Raw genomic sequence first — 14,241 nt, 5'->3', positions numbered from 1 at the left:
ATACAGTGGACCCACATGTGAGTAATGGAGGCACTTATGCTGTCCAGAGTGTGAATAATGAGGGCACTTATCCCATCCACGGAGAGCGCTTCACCGCTGCGCTCCCATCTGGGAATCCTGTGCCTTGAATTGGTGCATACATCATAGGTCTGCCCTCGGCACTGGGCCAGCCCCTAAGCACACAGGCACTTTGCATTGTTATCCGACAACATCACACCCTGTCAGCCAGGCCAGGGGTATGATGTACTGGTGCTTCAACAGCAGTGGAACAGTGGGATGGCTCAGTGCAGAGCAAGTCAAATCAATCACAGGAAAGAATGGGGGGAAGGTGTTTGAAATATGCAAACATATTTTCTGCTTTTGATTTCCCACAGTTTACTTATCTCAAGAGTTTTTTGGTCCTGGAAACATAAAATATGAAAGACAATGGCTTGAAATTAGTCTGTTATGCCCAGACTGAAGAAAGCAGGCAATCAAGAAAACTTGATTTACTTGCTCACTATTTGTTTCATCCATCTAGTCCTGCAAAAGTTTAGTGTCTCCAGCAGCCTAGTTACACACTTTGCTTTCACCTACACAGATCACCATGGGTGTTGCATAGCCATTTCAAAGCTTTCCAGGGCCTTCCAGATAGAGTAAGTCACTGCAGTTCTCCAGTGCCTAAAGGAGTTTGCATTTGTTACTTGAGATGAGAATCAAGCATGATACTTATAATTTTTGACTCCTCCTTTTCTGATCCATTAACACTCACCGCAGTTGCATCATTGAAACAAAGTATAAACCTATGAGCGGCAAAGTTTCAGGATTTTTAGGTTTTTGTTTCTCTATAAACTTTCAGTTGATGACCAAGAGGTAGGGCTGTATGGAAGTTCTGCAACCTGCAGTGTTTCTGAGCTTAATTTACAAATAATTTTTTTAAAAAGTTTTAAATATTATGTTGTTGTTGTTGTTGTTGTTGTTGTTGTTGTTGTTGTTATGTCCTTACAGAATTAATTTCTAAAAATTCTGATGATTCTTGAGAGAAAATTCTGCATCTGATTCCTGTTGTACTTGCCTCGGATCTCCACTGTCAAAGGAATTCCTATGAACTTACACAAAAGAAAATGAAAGTAGCACAAGGACTTTTCAACTCCATAGCAAAGCATTCGTATAATAAAACAGCTATGAACAATGTCAAATACAGAAGGCAGTCACAAAGTATTTGGCTTTTTACCAGTTCCATTTGCACATCCAAACCTGATATTTCAACTCTTTACAATCAATTTTTTGCCATTGTTAACAGTTCTATGTGCCCAATATTAATTATAGGCAGTAAAACAACCTCATAAGATTCAGAACAAGATCAGATCCAAGGGAAATTCCAACACACAAACCCCCATTCCCTATTATAATATCTCTTTTCCTGATCTTTGTGGGAGACTGAAACTAAGCAATGACATGAAGCAGTTAAACAGATTAGACACAGACCTTCACACGCTTCCCTATTTAACGACTACAATTTCATAAAAATCAATTTCATATCTCTTAAAAAAGTTAATCTGTACAAAAAAGTAGCATCTTACTCTTGCATATATATTTTAAAATTAAAGTCCACAAAATTATTCTTCAAGTATTCTTCAAGCACTTTTAGAAGTCTATATGTAGCTGTATAATTTGCCTCCAAAATGGGAAACTGAAACAAGCAGTAGGTCTCCAAGATAGGTATCTAACCTGCTGGAATGCCCTGCACATTAGGTACCTCTGTCCTTACCACTGAGAATAAAAGAGACCAGACAACTATCTTGGAAAAAACAAATTGGTATTAAATTGCTTGTGTCGAAGTGTTGATTCCATCCTTGGAGTGAAAATGCAAAGTGAAAATGCCTGTTGTTTTCAATCCTGCTAAGACTTCATCACACCCACTGTCTTAAATGCAAGTAAAGGTAAATTGTAATCAAGAACAGTAAGACCAAATGATTTGTAAAAGGATTTATGTGCTGCAGCCTTTTGGCTCCTTATGGGGCACTGGAGAGGTGGCAGGAAAACCATCACAACCATTTTTATTTTTCCTTCAGCTGGCTGCGTCATCAATCAGGTTTGTACGGACATTCTCAAAGGCTGGTTTGTTGGATTCACCTGCCAAACTTCAACAACGCTTATTCAGATTGTGGTTTTATACAAGATAGGTCTCACAATTCCCCATCTGTGCATCCTAATAACAAAATGCTTTCCCCTCCCTTATATGGCAAAGACTCCTTCTTCATCCTGTTTCTTTGAATGTTGAGTCCGCAAAAGGATCTGAGCCCAGAAGCTGCTAACCATGTCTTGGAAGCCTTCACTGGGAGCCAGTGCCTGAATATGTGGCAGGAATTTTAGTGGTGCTTACTTAGGCAAATAAGGTATTTTATATCCCATTCAGGCATAAATAAGTACATAGCTGTCCAAATACATGCACAGTGACATTTGCAATAAATGTGGATGTGCATTTGATATTTATAGCTTTTGGGTGTTAAAATGAAAACTCCACTGAAAAAACATTATCCTAAGACATACAGCTTTCATCCTGCATGGAAAATATTCACTTCAGAAAGCTAAATTATTATCTCTAGAGCCTGTTTTTGTTGTTTTACCCTGCTGTATGTTGTGTCTGAAGAAAGGTACAGCTGTAAGTACAGTATACTACAGTAGTATTTGGATTGTATTAAGTAATGTGTCAATGACTACAAACTGAGGTTTAAAGCATGATGGAGAAGAATGCACTCCTGCAGGCACCATGCAAGTATATGCAAAATCCTCCATCTGGGATGAAATAAGATCATGTAACAGGGAAGACTTGGCATCAGTGGGAGAGAAAGAAGACAAGGAACTAGGGGTGTTGGTGTACAAGACTCAGAAATATCCCTCTGCAGGGAGGAAGGACAGATAACTTACTGGGAGTATACTCTTGCTAGCAGGTCAAAAGGAGCATTTTTTGTTCTATATTCAGCACTTGTGAGACCAGATTTGAAGTAATGCCTCCAGCTTTGGGCTTTGTAGTACAGGAAAGACAGAAACACATTGAGAAACTGGAGTAAGACCAGTGGAGAGCCACCAAGATGATGTGGAGGCTGGAGCATATGGTGTGTGAAAAGTGACTGACAGAAGGGGGGTTGTTGAAGAGGAGAAGGTTAGAGGTAGGAATATTATTGTTGCCTTCAACTACCTGTCAAGTGGTTACAGAGAAGATTGCACCAGAGACACACCGTCTACAAGAGGCAACAGACACAATCTGCAACAAGGGAAAAGCAGTGGATCACCTAAGAAAAGCTGTTGAATCTGCATCCTTATAGATTTTTTAAACTTTCCTGAATAAGCCCTGAACAATCTTGTCTGACTGTGAAGCCATGATCTCCAGAGATCCCAAAATTATTCTGCTTTTGTCCCTTCTCTCATCTTGCATACTTCCCCCTAAAAACAAACAAAACCCAAAAAACCAACCAACCAAATCAAACCAAACCAACAAAAAACCAAAAAAACCACCACCAAAAAAACCAAAACAAAACCCCCCATGACCAAACAACAAAACAACCAGGAATTTTCATTCATCAGCTCTATACCTTCATCTTGCAGAGGAAAATACATCAATTCAGACACATGAAAAACATTGTTGATCACAGCCCTCCCATTAAGTACAGACATGCTAAGGTTTTCATGGTAGAAAAGATAAAGTAGAAGTTATGTGACATGGTGATACTGCCCCTTCCAGAAGTAACTGAAAACTTTCAGTGAAAGGGGTTTCTTCTAAAAAATGCAGTAATCAAAATACTTTGTGATATTAGGCCAGTCAGGCAAATTTTTGATGAAAAATGAGTTCTATTAGAAACTTTGTCTAAATTCTTGTCAACTCACCTCACGACCTCCCAGTATTTTCCTGTCTGTAACAGGAGAACTCCTTATGCCACAGGTGTCCCAGAGGATGGACAAATCTGGGAATTTTGTTCCAAGCCCTGCAGCTGAGCATTGCTGAATGTCCTCTCAGGCCATCTTGTACCCAAGAATGCTATGGGAAACACCACAAAGACAAAAGCCCAAATTCAGTATTGATTCAGCATCATAGAGCAAAGTGTTCTCACTGGAAATAGGAAAAACATCCCTATACATTCTGCCTAAATAATCTTTCCTACAGAATTCCTCATTAAAAGAAATTTCAGCTTTGTATCAGCTGTCTTTGACTTCAGATATGAGTTTACATGGATTTAGTGTATGTGTTTCCAGGCTTTGCACAGCTCAGCAGTCAGCTGTGGGTGAGAAGGCTGTGAATTACATTACACATCAATACAGACTATTATTTCTCAGACCTTTTACTTGTGAAATTTCCCTCCTTTTTTGTGGGAAACCTTATAAGGTTTGCGTGAAACCTTTTAAGGGACACGATAAGCATCATGATTGGTTTGCAAATTGTCAATTGCTAGGAAAGGCAAGGGAAAGAAAAAAAGTTAAGATTAGCCTTAAACTTTCCAGGGTTCTAAGTGTAAACATATTGGGCACAAAGACGAGTGTCTTTATGTAGGATGTGAAGTGAAACTCAACATTCCTTCAGTCCAGTTAACCTTACTTGTCAATAGCATTGCTTTTACATTAAATTTCTCTGTTATTGAAAGATTACCTTTCAGACTGAGGGTGTCCACAAGTAAATGAAAAATGTCTTCCTTTGCTTTGTGAAATCATTCCTTTGTCTTCATGGACTACAGCCAAGGACTGTTTGTGATAGAGATGATTAATGCAGAAATCAAGTCAAATGTGAAAAGCCCTGGGAACAGTTACTTTATTTTTCAGCTTTTACTTTCAGTTGTTTCAGGATAGGCACACACATATTTCCTTCCATGGGAACCAAAGTCCATAAATTGTTATACTAAATTCCTTACTCCTGGGAAGCTTAAATGGACAACCCACATAGTATCATCTGCTTCATTACTCAGAGCTTTCAGCTGACTGTGACTATAATGCATCAAAAAAGCCCAGTTACGGTCTTTTTCTTTCCTTGAGTATAATTCAGTTTAAAATGGATGACTACCATTTTGGTAAGAATTTCTATTTCACTATACTAGAATAGTGCTTTTGCTCCCCATTGTATCCTTTGGAGAATGCTCTATCACCTTGACCTTGCAGCTTCTTACACTGAAAGCAATAAGTGTTGTAGTCATTTGTTATTAAAGATGATAAAAGCTTTATTCTCCCCATGACAAGTAGAAAAAAAAAGTTGCCCTTGTTCATGACTTTGTCTGTGTTTCTTTAGCTTCATGGTTCCAAGGAGAATAAGTCTCTGGAATCTCAGTCTTTAGGTGAACGCACTGTTTACAGATCAGCTAAAACAAATAAAAATTAGAAAATCATTTCTCTGCTGTCTATCACTTTTGGCTACAAAAAGCTTCTGGAAGCAGACTGGAAGAACCATGTGTCAGGAATTAAAGAGTCTGATTTCCTTTTTCTGATCTCACATTAAAATCCAAATCTTTAAATTTAAGCCAAGTACTATATCTTTTTTTTTTTTTTTGGGGGGGGGAGGTAAAGAATATTCATTAACTCAGCTAGCAAATCAGCATTTTCTTTCTAACTGCCCAATGCATTGCATTTGATGCTATTTACAGACATGATACTGCCTGCAATTTGAGTAAATTTAGTCTTTTGAGAGTGGACTGTTGAATCTGAACTGAAAGGTAATTACTGCTGGGGTAATATAAGGTAACCCTTCAAACTTCTACTCCTCCTTCTTACCACAAAGATTCCACTTGAGGCTGTGTTAATCTTTGACTTCCCAATTGGGAAGAAAGTAGTACTTGTTTCTTATGTTAGGTCACAGTAGCAATATTATTAAAAGGAATGGTTCAATGTGCTTTATTAGGAAACTCAGAAAAAGATTTAATATATTATTTACAGACCTGGCTAACTAATTTAGTAGGATTGTACAGAGACATTAATCTGGTACTTAACAACAACATTAAATACTAAAACGAGCAAAATCACACGCACAGAGATCAGTTTCCATTGCATATTTTCTTACAAGAAACACATGTCATTACATAGAAAGGCTGAGTCTCATTCACAGTTTTAAATGCACAGTACTGTAATTTCGTTGACTGCAGGTTTGACAGCACTATAGAAGACATCTAAGAAATGGGATTTACGTCTGTCTGTCTCTTGAGTCTGTTACATCAGTCACTTATAAGAGCTGCAGTGCTCATGCCTCTTCAGGAATTAATGGGGAAGAAAGCAATTGCAGTAAAGCTCAAAGAAAAAAGTAAACTTTGTCTTTCCTAAGGATACCACCAGATATGAACAATTGAAGCTCTAACACTTATTTCTTCATAAAGAAGCTCATCTACCGTTGACAAAATATTGATGCACTGTCGTTCATACCCTTGCTGCTAGAGAAGGGAAAGAAGTTGTTAACACAAATTTTCTCCAAGCCACATAGAAGCAATTTTAGACATACCTGCAGATTCCTTCTCAGTGCTACTTTTTTGACAATTTTATTACGCTAAAACTCCAGCCTGTATTTGACTTACATGATTTTGCATTACTATCTGAGTTCTTTCACTGTTTCCTAAACATTAAGTAACGCACTACTAGAAGCTAGTGAAGAGAGTCCACTATTAGCTATCAGAAGATAGTTTACAGGAAACAGCCCACTTTGAGTTCTTCCTGGGTATTATCCTTCCAGAAATTATGATGTTGATGGAACATCCTAAGCAAAAAAATGGAAGATAACTTGCAAACAATATTTTTTTAAACTCGCTTTAAAACCTCAGTTTCCATTTGATTCATATTTGCAACACACCTCTTCAGATGTTTGGTTTGCAGAAATATTTTAACAAACCAGTTCACTGGGAGGAATGCTTCATTAAAAAAGCTTCTCAAGAAAGTTTAAAAAATTTTAGAGGGAACCAGCTGAAATGGGAAACACTAACGTTTCATTAGAGTCTCAATTAAAAGCACTGAATATTTATTCTTTTCAATGAGAAGGAAATATTCTATGCTGCAAGGTCAGTACACTTTGAATTCTCAGCTTTCAATTCTTGATAAGTAGGTTACACAGTAGATGAGTATCTATGTGAAATTATTTGGAACTACACATAAAAAATCCAAGAGCACTTTATGCGTTCAAAAATAAAATGTGAACAGGACAGGAAAAAATTCTGCATTTTGAGTAACCCTTTTCCCAGTGATGAGCATACCACAATTTTAAGTTGCAATCAGAGAATGTCAGACTTTCTGAAGACAACTATTTTCTTCACATAATCATGGTTCTAGTTTCTGATACAAGGTCAGGACTGTTCCATTAGAAATCTGTGCCAAAATAATGTGCTGATTTTGGCTATTAAGCAGTATTAAAAACAGCTGAAGCTTTAGTGTAGAAGTTATCTCTCTGTGTGTAAAATCTACACTAAACTAATACTAAATTATTTTCAGTGACTAGATGTCAGATAGTCATTGCCTTGATTAACTTCTGCTGTACCTGGGTACCATGTAGTGCCAATAAAGTTACTGCAATTGAATTAACTTCATCTTTCCATGGTACATTATCCCTTTGATTACTCTAGATTTAATGCTCCTGGTGATCCTGAAAATTAAAGAATGCCATATGTTACCAGAGTTGAGGAAGACTTTAGGACTTTTGTTAACAAAATAAAGCTTTGTAATTTTAATCCATCCTAAAATAATAATTATAAAAAAAGAAATCCAGAAGAAAGACATCTTTTACATTGTACCTTGTACAAACATTTTCTTTGTGGATTATTAATTTTTCAGAAGAAATCTCACTTTTATTTCCATGTGCTTCCATATTTCCAGTGGAATCACTTTCATGAAAAAAAATGCAGGTCGTTGAGGCAAAATGCAGGTGAAACTTTTATCATAGTTTTTCAACTCACCTATGAAAATCTCCTGTCACTACTAAGGAAAGACAGAGTAGTGGAGGCTCTAAGTTTGAGTCCCTTAGCTGCAGGCAAACTGTGGCTTTGCTTTTATTTTATTTTCTTATTGAACTGTTTTCATTAAGTGAATATTTCTGCTCCCATTCTTCCTCCCAAGTTTTTTATATGGCATTGTAACTTAAGTGAGGGAATCAAAAACGGTTAGCGACCTGCTGAGCCACTTAGATCTTCACAAGTCTATGGGACCAGATGGAATCCATCCTAGGGTGATGAGGGAGCTGGTGGAAGAGCTCACCAAGCTACTCTCCATCATTTACCAACAGTCCTGGCTCATTAGGGAAGTCCCAGATGATTGGAAGTTGGCAAATGTCACACCGATCCACAAAAAGGGCCGGAAGGAGGACCCAGGAAACTACAGGCCTGTCAACCTCATCTCGGTTCCTGGCAAGGTTATGAAGCAGACCATCCTAAGTGCAATCATACAACACCTACAGGATGGACAAGGTATCAGACCCAGCCAGCATGGGCTTAGGAAGGGCAGGTCCTGTCTGACCAACCTGATCTTTTACGATCAGGTGACCCGCCTGGTGGATGAGGGGAAGGCTGTGGATTTAGTCCACCTGGACTTCAGCAAAGTCTTTGACACTGTCTCCCACGTCATTCTCCTGAGATAGCTGGTAGCCCATGGCTTGGACAGGGGCACTCTCTGCTGGGTTAGGAACTGGTTGGAGGGCCGGGCCCAGAGAGTGGTGGTAAACAGGGCTGCATCCAGTTGGTGGCCGGTCACTGGTGGTGTCCCCCAGGGATCAGTGTAGGGTCCGGTTCTGTTTAATATCTTTATTGATGATATGGATGAGGGCATTGAGTGTACCATTAGCAAATTTGCAGATGACACCAAGTTGGGGGGAGTGTCGATCAGCTGGAAGGCAGGAGGGCTCTGCAGAGGGACCTGGACAAGCTGGAGAGTTGGGCTGATTCCAATGGGATGAGGTTCAACAAGGCCAAGTGCCGGGTCCTGCACTTTGGCCACAACAACCCCATGCAGTGCTACAGGCTGGGGACAGAGTGGCTGGAGAGCAGCCAGGCAGAAAGGGACCTGGGAGTTTGGGTTGACAGGAAGCTGAACATGAGCCAGCAGTGTGACCAGGTGGCCAAGAAGGCCAATGGCATCCTGGCCTGTATCAGGAACAATGTGGCCAGTGGGTCCAGGGAAGTGATTCTTCCCCTGTACTCAGCGCTGGTGAGGCCACACCTGGAGTACTGTGTCCAGTTCTGGGCCCCTCAGTTCAGTTCAGGAAGGATACTGAGGTGCTGGAGCAGGTCCAGAGAAGAGCAATGAGGCTGGTGAAGGGACTTGAGCGCAAGTCCTGTGAGGAGAGGCTGAGGGAGCTGGGGTTGTTCAGCCTGGAGAAGACGAGGCTCACAGGAGACCTCATCACTCTCTACAATTACCTGAAAGGAGGTTGTAGCCAGGTGGGCGTCAGTCTCGATTCTCCCAGGCAACCAGCAGTAGGACAAGAGGGCACAGTCTTAAGCTGTGCCAGGGGAGGTTTAGGTTGAATATTAGGAAGAAATTTTTACAGAGAGAGTAATCACACATTGGAATGGGCTGCCCAGGGAGGTGGTGGATTCACTGTGCCTGGGGGTTTTTAAGATGAGACTGGATGTGGCACTTAGTGCTATGGTCTAGTAACCATGGTGGTGTTGGATCAAGGGTTGGACTTGATGATCTTGGAGGTCTTTTCTAACCTGGTTGATTCCATTATTTTAAAAGCCAGCAATTCTTTCTCCATCTGCCTTAAAATTCTTCCTTCTGGCAACAATTTTATTTTTTAAAAAAGGCTACAAAAATTAATTGTAGTTACTTCTAATTTGATTTAGCATGCTGTAGAGCCCTTTCTGCCTTCAGAATGTTATAATTCCTTACTGTGAAAAGCCATCATTACTTTACAATACAGGACAAATCCTTATTTTCAATTCTTTAGAGTCATAAATGAGGGAAGAAAATACACAGCAGATGATCAATAGAAGATAATTCTTATTGGAGACTTTCAAAAAACACAGTTCATTGAAAGTTCATTTGAATGCTTAATTGCAGAGTCAGGAGAAACATTTTCAGACTTCCCAACCTGAAAGAACCAATTCAGTGTTTGTTTTCAAAGAGATACACGGTGGATAGGAGGATGCATTAAGTTGGTACTGCAGGGCAATTCAATTCGTAAAATTTATGTCATGTTAGATGGAGCATATGACCTAACTTTCAGTGATCCAGAGGGAAGGTGATTCCTACTCATTATATACAGTTTTTTACCCTCTAAAGCTTTATAGAGTTACAGATTTTTACCTTTTCCTTTCTTGCATGACAGGAGACTATAAATTCATGCAGGCTACTTCTGTATTTAAGAAGTTTTAGATTAAATATTTAACTAAATACTAGTTACTGAGCAGTAAGAAACACATAGAAACCCTACAGATTTTAATGTGTGCCAAATGTGGCATATGGTATGCAATTAAATAAAATAGTTGCTTAAAATTTACAGTTTTGAGGACACTTAAAATTTTATTACTCTACAGATTTTTTTTTACTTTGAGAGAGGAGAATTCAAATCAAGCTTTTAACTAACCATCTACTTTGCTAGAATGTTTCTTGTTCCCTTTTAACTGCACTGGAAAAAAATCAGGTGATGCCTATATTTAATCATCTAATCTTTCAGATATTGAAATTATGGAAGGAACAGAGAAACAAGGGACCAAGTATGCTTTAGTTAAAAGAGACTGGATGGAGAAGGTGAATTTCTAGCCTCACTGTCCATGGTTATGCTAGTTTGTGCTGCTGGTTACCAGAAGAGTCCTTGGGCAGTTAGTCCTCTACAACACCACTCCTGTGTAGGGCTCAGGAGGGGTCATGAAGACAGCCCCAGTAGGCAACTACAATGTAGTAGTGCAGAGAAAAGTCCCAAGCGTTTTTTATTTACTAGTACAGTCAAAGCTATTGAAGTCAGTGATTAAATTCCCACTAAAGTCAGGGTAGCCAGGATTTTACCCAGAACTTTTTGTTGCTAAGGAGCAAATCTACGCAAAAGAGCTCACTGGTCTTCATAAATTAACACTTCTTTGGCTGCTCTGTGTAAACTACAGTTTCATTGTATCTACTTTCTTACAAGCCACAGAAAGACATCAGAAATCGCTGCTTTATTTACTGTCTCAGAACTTGTGAAACCTCAGTGAATAAATATTCACTGTTTTAAGCCCTGAAAAAGCACAGTGAATTGTTGTTTGGTTTTAAGTTTTGTTCTGTTTTGCTTTGTTTTTAAAGGAAGTGCTGTATCTTAAAACAAAATTATTTTTAATGACATATCAGGAATCATATTTTGAAATGCTTGTCAGCTTTTTAAAATGAGCTATTGAAACCTATTAAGCTGTCAAAAGTATGATGAATATGTTAATAAGTAACGTGATCTTGCTGTAAATCACTATTTCAGAGTAAGAGATCTCAAAGCCAGAAGAGGGAAAAAAACCAGTTGTTTGCAAACGTTTTGCTCTGACAGTCTGTGCTCTCTGCCTCCATAGTGCACTGTGTCTCACTGCTCTTAGAGGCATTTAAATGCTTCACAGGCAGTGTAATCTGACCAAGGAAGCTGGACACAGAAGCAAGTGGGGATGGGAAGAATGGAGAAAGTACATCCAAGGCAGCACTTTTGGTTTTCCGGCAATTTCAACCAAGAGTCAACATTTTCTATAGGAAGCAGTGTGGTGCACAAACGAGTCATTCAATCAAAAACCAGTGTGCTCTTAATAGTTTTGACTGGAGATTTTCAGTAAGCCCTTACATTAAGTTAAATGATACCAGGAAGGATAAACTTGCGTCAAGATTAAAGCAAACATCCAGAGATACTTGTTGCTGGAAGGGACACAGGAGTGTATTCTGTAATTCAGAATAACAACTGAATATTTGTTTAAATATTCTAAGGTTTAGTTTTGCTAGGAGTGAAATTGCTTGTCAGATATATTAAGATAGAATTCGAGGTCATAACTTAGGTATGATATTTGTATTGATCAAACCTATCTTCCATTTGCTCATGCATTCCTACTGAAAAAGAACAACTGACATCTGGAACAGTTTTCAAACCATTTGATGTAACCATTTTCTAAAGAAAACTGGCTGAATAAAATAATTATTCAATCAATTGAAATCAGAGGTTATTAGTAACATCTGACTCTTGTATTTCTGGCTTAGCTGAAAGCAATTCTGTGATCCCTGCTACCTAATGATTTTCAATGGATGACATAAACACAAAACACATATTCTTTGTAAATAGCATGACCTCTGCTGTTTTGAATATGTAAATAGTTTTTCTGCCAACAGGTCTACTAAAGACCAGGTAACAATAACTTGCTTCATTTCGCAGTATCCCTCCAGGAAGTTTTATAGGGAGAAAACACTGTTGGCAATAATGGTAGCACCTAGACTGAGTGGGTCATGGCATGGACAAAGGTTTGGCTGGGACAAGGGTGGTAGTCACTGGAGAGTCCTTCTAGCCAGAACTTGTGGGTTTTATTTTTCCAGAAACCCTGGTGTGCCTGGTGCACATTACAGTCTTACTGAGCACTTAGAAGCCTGGAAAACTTCCCTCATCCAGTCATTTAGATGTAGGCACCACTATTAAGTCATAGGGCTGTTGTTAAACAGAGGCATGAAATATTAAGTTGTTCAGATGCTAGAGTGACAGGAAGCGGGTAAGAATCAAAAGGGAATCATGTTAGGTAGGAAACAGTGTTTCATTTAGAAGAAATTTTTGTCATTTACTACTCCTACTGTCTAAAACACTTTATGTAATTTATTTCAAAAGATAGAAAAATAATAATGCTGAATTACTTCGTGCAAAAAGTCTTCAAATTATTGTTACAGATTTCCTCACACGGACCTCCCAGAGATACACAGAAATTACAGGCACTACCAGTTTCTTCCTCTAGCCAGCCTATTCATCCCATACTCGGCCAAGTACATCAGGGTAATTTGGGGTCTTGGCTACATAAAGGATAATGGAGTTGGATGCTTCATAAAATGAGTCATTTTTTCCCCCAACTGACTATGTGACTGTCTCAGAAAGCCCTGATCCTGGTCAGCTAACTCTGCAAAGTATTTTGAGTGCTTGAATGCCTATTTACCTTTCAAACACTGGGCCAATATCATGAAACCAGATGGAAATTCTTTGAAAATTGAGTACAGGATGGAGTTACTCCAAAGCCAATGCCCAATGAAATATGAGTTTAGGAAAAAAAAGAGAACCAATTGAATTACATTTTTCCTAATTTGACATGCCTCACAAAATGAATTCAATATTTCATCTCATCATCATAAATATATTCTTTACATTTTATAACTTTTATAAATTCTAAAAAGCAACTAGCTTGCCAACCTACTAATAAAATACCCCAACATTTTACATTGTCTACTGCTTTGTACATAAAGTTAGTTGTCCATGCTTACTCCATTATCAAGACATTACATACAATGTTCTCCTTGGAAGAAAATAAGTATAATATTAGCGTACCTTTTCCTTACTTTATAATGGTTTATATCTTTTGATCAACCTGTATTTCTCAAAACTTTTTAATGGGGGATGTTTAACTAGTATAATTTACTAAATAAGCAATTCACTAACATTATGTAATTATGTACACTCACGTATTTTTTATTTTGATACTTCTTACAGCATTTTTCTGGTATTAAATTGTAGAAAAGTATCAGCTGCGGCATTTGGTAAATCTCTCTTCTGGTTTTCGTTTAGGGTGATCTATTCTTTTCTGTGCTTCTAATATAAACCAACGGTAGCTGAAATGTGAGATACGTGTTTGTTGATGTCTGTATTTAAAATCTAGTGCTAAATGAAATCACTAGTTTAATAGCTATTCTAGTAGATGCATTATCAGGCAAAAATCCCCAAACTTGCCTATTACTAATAGACATATCTGTCTCTGTGGTCTATCAGAATACATGAGCAAGTGCTTGTTTTTATGCACTGAAGACAACAAAACAAGAAGTAAGCCTAAAAAACATCTCATTGAAGTACTAAGATCCTTCTACCTGAAGAAGTTTGAAATGTGAACTTCAGGTATGGGCAATAGGCATTATGGACCATATGTGGAGATTATATATATTGGTACAATTCTCACATTACTGCTGTATGTAAGAAAGATAACAGACATAATGAGCAGCTGTGCTAAGAAAAGTGGATGGATAGAAAAAACACATCACTAAGTAATGTATTAAATCAGTGCTGCCATTCTGTAGTCCAATTCAGTGCTGAACTCTAGCTATAGCTATTCCAAACTGACTTTTATGGGA

General features: G+C 38.4%; 1 long non-coding RNA gene across 1 annotated transcript in view; it reads left to right on the top strand.

Moving 5' to 3' along the window:
- LOC127461570 (uncharacterized) overlaps window positions 1–14,241 on the top strand; it is a 364,419-nt gene that overhangs the window by 93,699 nt on the left and 256,479 nt on the right. Inside the window, exon 2 of the long non-coding RNA XR_007900147.1 lies at window positions 9,448–9,513. This is a non-coding gene — a long non-coding RNA (uncharacterized LOC127461570). The remainder of the gene's footprint in view (window positions 1–9,447; window positions 9,514–14,241) is intronic.

This window comes from Manacus candei, unplaced genomic scaffold, assembly GCF_025592945.1.
Source record: "Manacus candei isolate 608988 ecotype Guabito, Panama unplaced genomic scaffold, ASM2559294v1 h1tg000008l, whole genome shotgun sequence".
NCBI lineage: Eukaryota > Metazoa > Chordata > Aves > Passeriformes > Pipridae > Manacus > Manacus candei.
Note: the sequence above shows the minus strand (reverse complement) of the source record. Positions and strands in the feature narration are given on the sequence as shown.